Here is a 15,937-nt window from a genome sequence, read left to right as displayed (position 1 = left end):
ATTAATTTTGGAATACAGATATCATTCTTCCTACATATCCTCTATTTGTGTCTCTATTCTGTTATTTTTGTCTGGTATTTTATAAATCATTGTTCTGTACGAATATGTTCTTTCCTTTCTTAAATAAATTTATGTATAGGCTACTATAACGTTTCTCGAAAACCTCCTTTCAATAATTTATTTTTATTTTAATATTTAGTTTTCAGACTTTAGAATCGCACGGTAATATATCCATATTCCATAACTTTTATAATTTTAGTATTCTTTCCTTGTGCTTTCTAGGATCATTCATATTTTATCACATAAGGAAAACTTCTTGAAGTCGTATCAGACCAAACGCAAAGGATTTAATTTCAACATATACAGAGTGTTTCAGGAATAATCGTAAATATTTTGATATGTTGTAGTATTCGTAATTTTGAGGAATAGTACTTATAAACACTTATTCAATTCTTAATAGGCGAGGAGATAACAGCTATTGCATTTGAATCTGACGCGTAAAACGTTATGAGTTCGAAAATCCCCCCACTAACCTCAATACACTTTGCAACTCTAATTATAATAATAGTACATATTGTCTGAGGTCGTGTTGACCTTAAATTTTGCGGGCAGCACTACCAATACTGCAAGCGATCAAATATTCTTTTGTATTTAATTTTTGTGTATACATAGCTTTTTATCCATCCCCACATACTAAAACCGGAGTGAGGTCTGGAGACCTTGGTGGCCAACGAACAAAACCACTGCGATCGATCCATCGTTCATGAGACGTGCGATTTAGATATTATGTCACCTGACGACTATAATATGCAAAAGTCTCGTCATGCTGAAAGAACATATTATGTCCCCCTGTAGCTAAGATAATGTTCTCCAATGACAGTAAAGGTTCGTTTTGCAGAAATTCTAGCTACATAAATTGGTTCTGAAATACGATTCGATAACACAATTGACCAAATCAAGTGATTTTCGATTATATCGCACCACACTTTACGTAGGCTACACTTTTGCTGGAAATTTGTTCGATGATGAAATGCGAATTTTCGTTGGAATGGCTATTTGGTCGCATCTGTCTCAAATAAGTGCGTGCTGAAGCTGTTTCACAATGATTACAATTCTTGTAAATTGTAAATCTTGTTTTTAAATTGTAAACTTCTGTTCCACGATTTGAGTTTGTAAACAGTAAACTTCACATAGAAATATATATTATTTAATGTACCGAAGTACATATGATATTTCCATGCAGATATTCTGCGTCATCATACGATGAAAGAGTGATTTAAGACGGCGCTTATTCCGTCGGATCCCGGCCAACTAGTCATTCATAACGAGTGCACCTCAGCACATGTGTGGACTTCAGTCCTACGTTCTTAGACATCTATGACGTAGTGCAGAGGGCGGCCACTAGAGGGAACCCAAGAGTTGGAACTTAAACTGAGACGATTCTGTCCGACGCCGGGGTGGGTATCCGGTATGGCTTAGTGGATAAAGCATCAGCACGTAGAGCTGAAAACCCGGGTTCAAATTCCGGCGCCGGAGAGAATTTTTCTCCGTTCCATTACTCTTTCATCGTTCACATAGAAAGTCAAATCTTTACAATAGTATATTTTACAAAGCGTTTTGTTTCACAAGAAAAAAGTATTTTTACAAATGTGTAAATTGTATTTGTAAATATAATACGTTTTCCACAATTAAATTGTCCTTATGTGTGTGAAGTTCAACAGTACAATGAACTATGCATAAAGAAAATAAATATTGATTTAATTAATTTGATGAGTAAGTGGACACCATTAAATGCTAGCTATTTTAAATTACCATTAAAAGTGTTAAACTCAAATAATTGTAGGCCTAATATCCATAGAGTATCTAAGCCTACAGTATTAGACTTTCGGTACACAAATAATTACGCTTATACTCGTAGTAGTAAGTCAACATTAAAATGAAGGATAATATATTAAGTGCATGACAAAAAGTAATGTCAGCAATCAAATCTGAAATGAATCTGCTGTTTAAAAGGTTAAAAACTAAAAGAAACTAGGCTGCTATGTGCCAGTAGAAGACCTACCTCTGCATTTCTTCCATTGTTTCTATAATTTATAACACGATTTGTTTAAAGTGACATGTTCTGAATTTGGCGTAATCCAGAAAATAAGAATTAACTAAAAATCCCAAAAATTTGTAAAATAAGTTTTAAAAATGCAATTACTGTACATTGCGTCTATCACATTGGTCAGTGCAATAGTTCACTATATATTGGCAGATGTTACTTAATTCAGTTTACAGGCCAAAATCCCGTTTTTTTTAAATCATCATAGATTCTCTTTATTTGGTTATTTAGCGACACTATATTAACTACTACATTATTTTTAGCGTCAGTGGAATTCTTGATAGCGAGATGGTATAGCCTAGTAAGTGGCGAGAAAATGTCGAGGATTGCCCATAGGATTACTCGACATTCGACGTACAGTTGGAGATTACCTTTCATAAAAAACTAATGAGATAATCAGCCAATCAGGAATCGGATTAGGAGGCAAACGCGCTTACTGCCTGAGCTACGCCGGTGGCTGCAATCGTCCATTCAACTAATGTAAGAGATTACTTATGTTAATGAAGTGATAAGCTTTTGACTTTAGTTAAATATTTGACAAGATAACATCACAGTCTAGTATATACAGTCACGAACCTTGAGTTTATGAGTGTACTAGAAACAATAGACTGTGCCGGTACTATTTCGCATTGTCTGTGATGAGGCGATAATAGCGATCCTAGTGGTTAGCAACTATCTATGGATACATATTTACTATGTATTGAGCTTCGTGACTGTATGTACTAGACTGTGATAACATGTTGATTATATAGGCTACTTGTTCAAAATAGTAATGATGCATAAATATTGATAATTATTATGCCTACAGAGAAAACATAAAAAGATGTCAATTTGTTTGCTATGTAGGTTAGTAACAAGGTTTTCGTATCAAGGTTTCAATATCCCTGAACTAGCAAAAAAGTAGCTAGATGTATGTCATTATTATCCTCTCGGAGACATTGGCTATGAAAACACGTGACGGACTGTTGTTTCCAGTGAAATCAGTGTAACGAGCAAGGAATGCATTCATTGCTACTGCTGTACGTACAAGCGCCATCAATTGCGCAGACTTGTTTGTGAGTGCCAGACAGAATTCATTACTGGTATTTCAGATTTTGTTGAGTTCTCGCAATATGTAGAGGTTTTATTACCTATTTTAACTTTAAAGCTGTCTTAATAGCGCGGAATATTTTGCTTTACGTCATCGGCGACCTTCGAGAAGAAAATAAAAAAAAATGCCTGTGGTGGTAATTATACACCAGTTGTCCATGGACTTACAGGTCAAATAGACCTTGGGGCTCCAGCGAAATTTTATCATGTCTTCAGACTTCCAGATGAAGTTTTTGTTGTTTTATCTCGTTGATGTGTATTGTTTCCATTCAATGTGAACGCTCGAGCGCTGCCTGTAAGTAACCAGAGGGAGAGGAGTGACACAAAGATAGCCTATGTATGTATGGGGTCATACCTAGTACTAACCTGGACAAAAAGGTGCCACCACTCTTGCTGCATACATTTTATTTATATTTGTTAGCGAAAGATTTTAGATCACAACTTTCGTACTTGTCCCTCAAAATCAGCCACCGGCGTAGTTCAGGTGCTAAGCGCGTTTGCTTGCTGATTCGAAGTTGCGCTTGGGTGTGGGTTCGATTCCGACTTAGGCTGATTACCTGGTTGCTATTTTCTGAGGTTTCCCTCAATTATAAGATAAATGTCGGCTAATCTATGGTGAATCCTCGTCCTCATTTCGCCAAATACCATCTCGCTATCACCAATTCCACCGACACTAAATAACCTAGCAATTGATACAGCATCGTTAAATAATCAACTGCCTTCAAAATCAGCCTCGTCATATTATCTTCTCTTTGCTGTTATTTAAACTAATTGGATTTATATGTAGAATGTCCACTCTTCGTCATGCTATGCCGTATTTTGTGCTTTGCTGATCCAAACTTGTTACTATTTTAAAGTTCTCACTACTAGGATTTTTTTAAGTAAATGCTGCGAAATTTAATAAGTAATTTAAAATAGCTAGCATATGAAATAACAATTTGAATTTATAGGGTGCGACAGTGAGATATGACTGTTTTTATAGCCGTGTTGTGGGACACTCAGGACGAATTAAAAGAAAACACATATACTGGAAGTAATCTAGCGCAATGCAATTTATTAATGTCTGATTACTTTTTAAAAACTACATTTCGTAAGTAGCCTCCACGCCAACGAATACATTCCTGCAATCTGCTATGAAAGTTCTGCATAACTCTCCCCAACAAAACAGGTTCGATGGCACTAATTTCGTTCCTTATGTTTTATTTTAGCTGGATGATGGTGTGAGGCTTGTTGCGATACACCCTACTTTTGAGATAACTCCATAAGAAGTAATCAGCTGCAGTCAGGTCAGGAGATCTTGGCGGCCAGGCAATGTCTACAAATGGTGAAATTATTCGTCCTGGAAACATGTTTCGCAGACAGTTCATTGAACCATGATCAGTGTGCGCTGATTACTTCATATCGGGTTATCTCAAAAGTAGGGTGTATCGCAATAAGCCTCGCACCATCATCCAGATGAAGGCAGAACTTTCATAGCAGATTGCAGGAATGTATTCGTTGCCGTGGAGGCTACGTACGAAATGTAGTTTTAAAAAGTAATCAAACATTAATAAACTGAATTATTGTACTAGATTACTTCCAGTATATGTGTTTTCTTTTAATTCGTCTTGAGTGCCCCACAACACGGTTATAAAAACCGTCATATCTCACTGTCGCACCCTATACATGAACACAAAATTTATTTTGTTTGGAGGAGAGGCTCAAAACTAACCTGAGCCTAAAATGGACTTATTCTATTTCCCACTCCTTTAGGCTCACTTAGAAAATTATTGTTGAAGTGTGAATTGCTTCTTTGTTTGTAGACATCGTAGTTACGTGGTGCCATCTGTCTATTTAACCGGGTCCGATGGAGTCCCACTAGAGTGATCTTCCATTTTCTTCGATTGCGTTCTACATCTCCTCAGATTGATGTTATCTGAACCCCAGCCACTCACGCTGACATCGTTTTGATTACTGCTGTTGTAATTATAAAAATAAATGCAGCATTGAAATGTAGACTGATGGTGAAATGGTGCAGGAAGACGGGAGAATCCTGAGAAAGCTCCCAGGAAATTATTATTTGCCCAACATAAATACGACTTCGCCATTACTGGGATTCGAACCCAGGTTCTCGATCATCGTAAGCCAGTTCTGTTAAGGTCGGGAATACAGTACAGATCTGAATCAAAACACAACGCTCCTTAATCAACATAAGAATAAAATTACAATCTCGGGGTATATCTTGAGCATAGGGTGACATCAGTAAACGTATTTAAAGTAAGAACGGACACTCTTATACGGCAGACTACAAACATTGCTCAAATATCATCTGATACAGCTAATGATATATTGTAGCTGAAATATAGAAATCAGTGTAACTCATGCGCAGTATTACCAATCACTTCCAATCCAACAGTTGCTCTTACTCAAGGTGCGAAATGTACATCAGTTGTCTTGTCTTACTCCCCACGTTGTGGCTTTGTGGATATGGATAGCGCTGCCCAACCAAGCTGTCCGTGGTTCCATTATTCCCGGCGTGCACATTGGAAGAGATTCATCTTCATCCATGGGGCTGAGTGTTAGTCCCTTATGTGCTGTTCTGTGTTGTCTCAGCGGTGACACTATCGTGCTGACCACATTACCAGGGAGACCCGCAATGTGTGCCTGTATAGTATTGGTCCATGGCTATATACTCGCCCCTGCACCATATTGGAGTATAAGTCGATAGGAAAGAAGGAAGGTTTAACAGAAGAAAGAGAAGGAAAATCTTGTCGCACTACTAAAAACATCAATTCTTTATTCTGGTATGTACAACATGGTATAATCCCGCCAGTGTACGGGACCGGTGCCCACTCAGCATCGTGATGCACTTGGGGAGCTACGATAGGTAGAGAAAATTCGGTTTCGCAAATCAGCCATAACGGCTGGGGAGATCATCGTGCTAACCACACGATACCTCCATTCTGGTTGGATGATCGTCCACCTCTGCTTCGGTATGTGGATGTGAGGCCAGCAGCTGGCTGGTCGGTCTTGGCCCTTCAGGGCTGTAGCGCCATGGATTTTTTTTACAACGTGGTATTTAAAACTGCATATAGGCCTATATTTGTCATTTTCCTGAATGGGGGGAAAAAGAATCCAGAACATTTTATTCCATCATAATTATGCAAACTATAAAGCCTTGGTTTTTATGAACCAACGCATCCATCGGTTAGAAAAACCAAGGCTTTAACGCTATCCTCCGGCTAAGCGCATTCTCAGCCACACCAGTCGACTGTGGGAATAAAGGTTTCATGCAGGCATCCTCACATGTCCCTAGCCTGCCTCTATGCTCTTCACCAAACAGCGATCCGAGAAATGCTATGAAGATGAGAATGGAATAGAGGTCCGCCGGAATTGTGTTAATGTATATAAATGGAGAAACTAGACAACTTTAAGAAAACTCCAAGTGCGTACTATGGATTTTCCAAATGAAAAATCTCAGAATTCATCGGGACTCGAACTGCAGACCACCTGCATGACAGACTATGGTCTAGTCCCTAGCCACGGTAGAGGGTACTCAAGATATATTTTGTTACGTATCAGAATAGCATCGTTATTTTGCACTTCAAGGGCACTGTGTCCGGCGTTTATGTATTTGTACTATCCTACCTTGAGTTCATTGTAACAGGTTGATGTTAAGTTCGTAGCATTTTAACGTGGAACGTTTAACTTTAAATGGACACTTATTCGGGTAAAATGTCGGTTACCGTTTTTGTAGACCTAATACTCTATCCTACGCGTATCTTGCTCCTTAGTGGGAGCGCGCCGATACAACCCGCAATATATCATTGCTCCTTAGCGGCAATGGATCGATGCAACCCGCAGCATTTCATTATGGGAAAAGTAAGTTACGTTTGAATGTCATCGCTATATTCAAGATTTAGGCCTATTAGTGGCTTGAGCAGCGAATGCTGCATTTATTTTCTCGCACTGGTTATGATATTCATTAAAAGCTCTAGTTCTGTATTTCATTATCATACTAAGATGATTCTCATCAAACGGTGACCTACTAGAGTTTGAAATCACACAACCATAACTAGCTACGAATCCCCTGTCATCTTTTTGTTTTCAATAGCAATAGAGTATTTGTAAGAAATTTGTTTAGGATTTGTCATTTTAATGACATAGTGCTGTTACTGAATATGTCTTGAACTTTTTCAATTTTTGGGAAAGCTTGTGTTAATTATGGGCTAAAGAGAATGCAGTATCAAGTAGAAAAAAGGAACATTTCCTACATATCCTTTTGGGTTTAACTAAGGACCACTAGAACCATTATTCGTGCCGTTTACTGGAAGAACGCTATCGGGAAAAGTACTGCACGAAAATGGTTTTCTCATTTCAAAGAGGACCTTTTCGTCATGAATACTTCCCTACGTTTAGAAAGACCTTCGGACTTGAATGGAGACTGCTTTAAATGCTTTAATTCACGATGATCCACGTCAGTCAACTCGGAAATTTAGCCAATATCGTGAACTGTGACATATCAGCCGCCGTACAATATTTGCATTCCATGAGCAAAGTTAAATTGGAAATGTAGGGACAGTACATTTTGAGCTAAAGCAACAGAAATCAGCGTTACCATTTTTGTTTCTTTGCTTGCTCAACATCGGTTAGTTCGTCAACAATATTGGTTATGTTTGTCTCATTATTTTTATAGTGACGAAATATTGTGTCTTTACATCAACATCAAAAACAGAAAAGTAACTGCCCGTGCAAAATCTGGTGTGCATCCACAACCATCTGGTGAGACAAAGAAGGCGTCAGCAGTGACGGTTACACATTCCTCGGAAGCAATGTAACCGTCACTGCTGGGAGTTATCAGTCGCCTTGAGGCTGCAGTTCAAGAAAAACGGCCGGGAAGATTGCATCAAATGATTTTGCAGCATGATAATTCCCGTGAGCACACTCGCATACTGCTAACATTACAAAAGCGGTTATCCAAGACCTCTGTTGGAGGGTTATTTCAGACTCATCCTATTACTCTGGTCTTGCTCAATATATGTTCATCTTTTCCGCTCTTTATCTAACAATCTCCGGGAAATCTGTTTAATAGCGAAGCTGCTGTTCAAAATTAGCTTGACGGTTTCTTAAGAAAAAAACCGTCAGGACGTTAGGAACTTGTCATAAATAATGCAGATGAATATATTATTGATCATTTTGTGTATTTTGTATATATAAAATAAATAATTTGTATTCAATAAAAACGCTACTAATTTATGCATCAACCTACGTAGCTGTTTACATTAAATATGTAAATGTCACGTGCATTGGTACTGCCTCCCATGCGTACTGTTTTTGTCATCAGTTGTATTCTTCATCATAATCATCTTTATCCATAACATGGTTTCGATCAGTTCCGTTCTGACTCCACACAGCTCTTTCGACTATATTTCAGTCGATTGTTTCAATTATCTTTTCTGTTTTGAGGTTGTAGTTCCAAGCATTCAACAAGGTACCAAGGTATATTCAAAATTAATTCTGATCCATAGGTTTCTGCCATATCATTATGTTTATCCATTTCTTATCTTGTAACCTTTGTCCAGCAATGCTTAAACAGCAATTTCTGTAATGCATTTCATTTCAGTAGATTGTGTATCAACTGATGCTTTCAATATTTAAGATTCTCCGTCATAAGATATGATAAAACGCTATACTTTTGTGCGGTATTATAGCTCTAAGATATGAACATGCGCACACTAGATGCTATAATAATGCTTCATCAGCGACTTCTTCTACAAGATGACTACGAGGGATTATTGTTGCTTGCATTGGCTTTAAAGCAGAAATGGAATTAATAATCGTAGGGGGGAACTCGGGGAATTTCATAATTTATATCACAATGTAGAAAATGGTGAGGAAAAGTTTCAACAAGGTGCATCCATCACGTTCTTTACATGGAATAAAATAAATGTAAAACATTTTGAAGTAATAGATGGATCAAAACAAACGTCTTGTAGCACAAACATTGATCGGAAGTGTTTTCTGTGAAATACGAGTATACATGCCGTGAAGTTGAACCATTGCCCCACTCTCCGAGGACACCGGATCTGACACCGTTCTGCTTAGAGGAACACGTGACTTTTTAAGGTACCCCCTTTAGACACTATGATGCATGAGGGCATGGAGGTAGAGTTTCATGCTTTAAAGATTTAGGCATTAGAATGAGATTGTGTGGTCAGTACCACGTTCCGACCACCTTTGATCACCGTATAAGACCCTCTACTCAATTTTACAGGAGTCTTGAGTGCACTCTGGAGTTATTACGGAAGTTTTGGCTACGAGAAACATTTCAATATCCGGGCGATGGACTTTTACATGATATTTTAAGTTTAACATATTATTTTCAAAGTTAGCATCAACAATCACTACTCTAGTTGCACTTGTACTTTTTCACTACACGTACTCTATCTATAGGGACATAATTTTATTTTTACTAACATTTGTAATATTAACCTGGCTATACCTTTGGATTAACGTTTGAGAATCGGAAATACCGTTTGCTACCCCCTTCCACGACTGGAGTTCGATGATAAGTACTGGCGTAAAATACAAAGATATCACTTTACTAGGTATAGGAGGTAAGAAAAGTAGTTCATCCATTTACGTAAACTAGGAAATATCGCAATTTTAATTTGATCATTTTCATTAGGTTTTTGTCTAATTAAAATACAGTACAGTATTAACAATCAGTGTTTTTACTCACAAACTGAGTTATCCATGCGAACGTATTCATTATGCAGTGTATATTATACTATCTACAGCACATTATAGAGAATGAAGTTAAATTGAAAAATAATCATAATATGTGTATTTAAACAAATTTTTGAAAATGGTGACCGTTCATTTCGATACAGGCTTCAGTTCTTTTGTGCATCTTATCGCACTACAGACTATTGCATCTAACTTCATTTACCAGTTTCGTCCTTCGTACTAATAACTTATGCTGAAATAATTCTGTATCTACTCTATAAAAGAGTACTTACGTACTGTAAATTCAATCTTCTCTTCTGCCCGACCCGCACAGATAAAATTACTCAAACATGCTATCTACTGTCCTTCCAAGTGGTTATGTCGCAGAATCGTAGAAAGGAAGGAAATCACGTGACAGTTAATTACTTAACGAGGCCCTTTTATTTGTTATTTTGAACAGTTGTATAATATTACGTAGAATTCCAATTCCTAACAGAAATTAATGTTTTCAGAAAAGAGCTAAGACAGCCCAGCCACCAGTCTTTATAGAGGAGCGAGCAGAAGCAGGTGGGGGAAATCGGGATGCGAAGCAGGCAAACGGACAGTACCTACGCGAAAATATGATTTAATATTGAAAACTCTTTCGTCACTGGAAAACGCGAACATTTTTCTGGAACGTACTATACTCACTAACTCAGTACTGCTTACTATATGCGGCCTTGGTTCTGTGCGGAGGACAGTTGGAACTTCATTAGTAGATGGGGTGGGAGTGAAGTACATTAAAAAAACTCAGGTACAATAAAAATTGAAGTAAAAATAAAATGATGTCCCTGTACCTAAGTACCTACGTTCAAATACAACTTAAGAATACTAAAATTATAATCAATCGTTAAGTCTGACAGTAATTTGGAAGTATTTCAATCGCACATACAACACCAGGTAACATCCTCTATTATGATATTAATGACCTTTATGTAACCACTTATTATAATCAAAACGTAAAATGAATGATTGCCTTGTGTATATTATTATTCCGTGAGAAGGGAACAGTCATTTATCCAAATGTTTGAATTTCAGAAGTAGAAAGCAATTAACTTCAAAAAGGCTGTAAAATATTTAGGTACGTACCGGGACTGCATAATTGCGGATATAAAATATGCTGAGAACAAATACTAACATCTTTTAAGAAACATCGTCAATGAAATAAAATATGTTCATAACCATTTTCAACTTTTTTGAATCGTAGTAGGGGAAGAGGGGGCACATTTGAGCAGTCTCTCTATTTACATTTTTATTCATATCTATTATCAATTTTTTTTAACTTTAAATGCCACAAAATTATAAGACATTGCTTAATAAACAATTTTTTTTTTCAGAAATTACATAAATCTGAAACATAAATTAAGTCAGAAATAACTATTGTAACATGTTATAAACTTCCCCATGTACGGGGCACTTTGGAACAGGTATAGGACACTTTTGAACATTGTCCAAATCATCTGTTAAAGAACTAATTAACGCTAAAAAATATAATATAAAACGTACTACTTTGATTACATTGTTTTTCTTTAACACTGCTGAAGTCCAAATCAAACCCGAAACTGGTGGTACACCATTTATATCTGTATTTACTGTCATATAGACCAGCGGTCATCAAAACACTGCACACTCGGGCTAGCGTTTCTTACCCGTGGACAAGAGACTGCCCTAGAGTGCAATCGTCGCTGCTGGCACGTATGCTGTCTCTCTATCCCTTGTGCACGACGGAGCAGAGTTCCTTACCCTCCATGCACTCCACCTATTTCAGCGAGTGCTATCGACCACTGATATAGACTGTTATCATAGTTCCTCGTTTATCTGACAAGTGAGATTGCCTGTCCTACTTTCCGTTCACTAAGTTCAGCGACAACTTTTGGAGCGAGCACAACTGTTGCAGGATCCATTTTAACTAGGTTACATGTCCTATCTCCTGTGCATTATCCAGATTGCATATCTTTTTCATAATTATCACAGAAACTCAATTACATTGATTTTGTTCACTGCTATATATCTTAACAGACTGGTGTTCTTAGGTTTTCTCATTCTGATTTGTCATTTAGCTTCATGACGTCCTGAAGTCGGTCAATTCCAGAAATTATATTGTTATCCCATGCTCCGGTACGCTTGCAAGCTAAATGATCATATGCTAATTGACGTATATTTTGTAAGTCATGCCATAGTTAATCCTAGTGCATTTAATAATATAATTAACTAATTGTGATTCCTGCTCCTCAGTGAACACCTGTTGGTTGGTATAACGCGAACCATATTTTCCACCTACGTCACGTCATTCTTAAACTTCATTTGGTAAAATAATGACGTGTAAGACGTGTCATACTTTGAAACTGCAGCTCTTAAGGAGACTGCTGCTTCCTGAATAACTTCATTGGATAATTCAGGCTTGTGCTTTACTTTATGTATGTCCGAACAATTTTGTGCCCTAAAAACAAGTATAATATCATCAATAAATTCGTTTTATAAAACTTTTAAAACGTTTTACCCAGTACTGTTAAATTAATGTTGTTGGGCAGTTTTGAACACTGTTCAAATGTTTCCAGAACAAACTGTTCAAATGTGCCTCGCATAACCGTGCTAAGTACGACCATTCATTAAAAGGGACAAGAAGTAAATATTTGAGTTCTACAATAATCTTCGAAAAGTGAATTCATTAGGCTCTAACATTACATAATGAAACCCATCTCTGAAATATTTATCAAAATATTCTGACGAAATTTGAAAATGATAATAATAATAATAATAATAATAATAATAATAATAATAATATTAATAATAATAATACTTTCTAAGCACTTTAACACAAATTCATTCACTGAGATCACACCAAAAAAATTTAATGAAAGGAAAATGGCAGCCAATATATCAGAACGTTTGCCTTCTGCAGTTATTATCGACAACTTAGTGAAAATTTTGTTGAGTTTGGAAATTCAATCTGTTCATATGTGGACTCCTCTCATCTACATTTATTTCGGCGGGTTTTAGTTAACACAGAAGATGTGGATCGTGCGATCTTTGACATCTCACCACTCTTTTCTATCAGAGGTCTCTATAATCCTTAGGAGTTGAAATCCAAGTAATGACGAACTTTGGTACAAACTTCTATACTTGTATTTGTCTGTGAACATAGAAATCTTCCACATATTGTAATAAACTTACTACCTGAGGCCAATGGGTTTATTTTCTCAATTTTAAGGAAATCTCACTTAGGGTGCCACAATCGTATTTACGTTCGACAAAAATTGTGATAAATGTATATTTAAAAATTTAATATGAACACACAATTCCCTCTGAACAGAGATGGATTTGGAACTTTGGCTAATTTAGTCGATAAAACTCATACCACCCTTTTCTTGAGGTAATTACATTATTCTAAATTGAGATTATTCTTGAGAGCTAAGACAATTTAAAATTCTGAAGTGATAATTATGTTCACTACTTTAATATATCAGTTTTATAACAATGGAGAGATGAACTTGTTATTAAAGTTGTTGTATTTTATTTCGGTAAGAACTTTTTTCTCTCTTTCATTTACATAATACTTAAACATTATGCAAATAACCATGTATTGCATATTATCGCCATAATAGACATACGTATGTAACAGGTCAGCTGTTATCTTACTTAGAATATGCTGTGGCCAAAATACAGTAATTATCATTTTTTTTAACTTCCTGATTTTTTTACTAGTAAATTGATCAATTAGACATCGTATTTCAATGTTCCCAACAATTCTGACTCATTGTTAAGAATAGATAGAGCATTAAGTCTGTCCTCACTCACTTGAACGTAAATAGTTCTCGACTAGTAGATCAGGGCAATTCTTTCTGAATTCAAACGAGGAGTATCGGGCGATAGTGAAAGACTATCTATGGGCATTCCACCAGGTGCTACGGCTCCATAATCACCTTTAAAATCATTCATCCTCTGTCCAAAAGGAGATAAAAACGCTCTTTAAAAATGATCGTCTTTAAAATTTGTTACTATAAGCTCTAGCCCACATAGCCTATCGGTAAACTCGCTCTTCTTCCGATATTTTAAGATAAATGGCTATGGTCGAACTGCAAAGATTTCGCGTCGTGGGTGAAAAGACAAATATCATTTTGATGGTGGGACGCAAGAGAGTGATGTTGAACATTAATCTCCGCTTTGTTCTGAGGTCATTGAAGCTTCGTTGGTCCTGAGAGTGAATTTCTAGGTCACCGCAAAGAATTTCACTGCTACAACCTCTCAGCTGTAACGCTTCACTCTCACTAACAACACGCTCCGTCATAACGTAAATCGGAGGTACCGTACTACTCTGAATACGATGTTCTTTAAGTTCATTACCAAATTCGGACAGTAAACACCAAAGTCATAACTATATAAATGCAAAATAAATCATTGATGTTATCATTATTTTTATTATTACGAGCAAAATTGCATTAAATTCTTTTGTTTGAAATATCTCAAGAAATAACCCCCTGAAATTAAAGCCATTACAGTTACACTTTTCCAAAAATATAGCTGTTTCATACAGATAAATCAAGGTATGTATTTGGAGGCATGCAATGAAGTGAAATAAACACTATTTTTTGTATCTTTTAGCACCTTTTCATGAGATTACTACATTTCGTCACCTTTTCCCTCTTTTTTATGCTTCAGAACTTTTCTCTGCTTTTTTGAAAGATTGGATAGAAAAATAGATATTTTCTCTCTTAGTCTCTGAATGCGACCAATTTCCGTGTCGACGAGTGTATATGCAGAAAATAAATCGTGTGATAGAAAAAAAGAAAACATCAGATGTAAATTTCCTGGCCGCCCAGTTCCGTTTGAGTATAAAGAAACAATACTGCGCTGTGAATAAACTACGAATAAATGTTGTTTATTCTCTTATGTTACATTAATAGTTACATATTCAAGGTGTGAGCATGTACACATTTTTAAACATACATACGAAAAAAAGAAATCGTATGGCAGATAAGGGTAACAATTTAAACGTAAATTCTCTTTTCGCCCAGTTCTGTGTAATAGAATATATGTACAGAATGAACCGTAATGTTATTAATTTCAGGGGGTTATTCTTGGAGATATTTCTAACAAAAAAGTTTAACACAACTTTGCTCGTTTTTTGCTTCCTTTTCGAGATAAAAATTATTTCATATTAAACATTCCGTAGAGTGCTTTGAGAAAGTCATTGATTGAATTCCCAATATGCTCAGTCATTTTAAGAGAGCAGTATGTTATAATAATAAATGTTTGAAATAATTTTAGTTTGGTCCTTTAAATATGCAGAAATTTGATTCGAACAAATATAGCTTTTCGTTCTGCAAAGGAATTTTTTAATGTTACATTTGTTGGGATCAAATTTATGCACATTTAAAGGTTAAAACTAAATTTCTTTCAGTCATTTACTATCATAATACACTAGTCTCTTAAAAGTACTGAGCATATTGGAAATTCAATCAATAGCTTTCTCAAAACACGCTATGAAATGTTTCATATAAAACAGTTTGTATCTCCAAAAGGAAGCAAAAACGAGAAAAATTGCATTAAATTCTTTTGTTTAAAATATCTCAAGAAATAACCCCCTGAAATTAAATCCATTACAGTAGAACCCCGATTATCCGTCACTATTAACCGATTGACGGATTATTTGACCGTCTCTCTCTTTGTTTTTTTTTTTCTTTGCTACAGAAATACTGTAGGCCCTATATGAAGTGAGTACCGTACATTATATTAGCACGTTTTTTTCTAAAAGTGTTATTACAAGCATTTACCCTGACACAGTATGGTCTACTGTTAGAGTTGTAAGCTTACTTTACACACCCCCTAACTTATGTATAAAATTTCTTTCACGGGCATGAAAAGAAATCGTGTTGCGCTAAGTGTCGAAAAAAAAAGTGCAAATCATTGAGTGGTTCGGGGAAAGAGAAACTGTGGTTCACCTTGCATCAGATTACGAGAGTGGAGTTACAACTGTGTGCAATTTAATAAAAATTA

At 36.2% G+C, this 15,937-nt stretch overlaps 1 protein-coding gene across 3 annotated transcripts in view; it reads left to right on the top strand.

Annotated features, from left to right (window-relative positions):
- LOC138694494 (aldehyde dehydrogenase, dimeric NADP-preferring-like) overlaps window positions 1-15,937 on the top strand; it is a 197,924-nt gene that overhangs the window by 71,173 nt on the left and 110,814 nt on the right. The gene's annotated exons all lie outside the window — the stretch shown is intronic.

The sequence above is a fragment of the Periplaneta americana genome, chromosome 2 (genome assembly GCF_040183065.1).
Source record: "Periplaneta americana isolate PAMFEO1 chromosome 2, P.americana_PAMFEO1_priV1, whole genome shotgun sequence".
NCBI classification, from domain to species: Eukaryota; Metazoa; Arthropoda; class Insecta; order Blattodea; family Blattidae; genus Periplaneta; species Periplaneta americana.
Note: the sequence above shows the minus strand (reverse complement) of the source record. Positions and strands in the feature narration are given on the sequence as shown.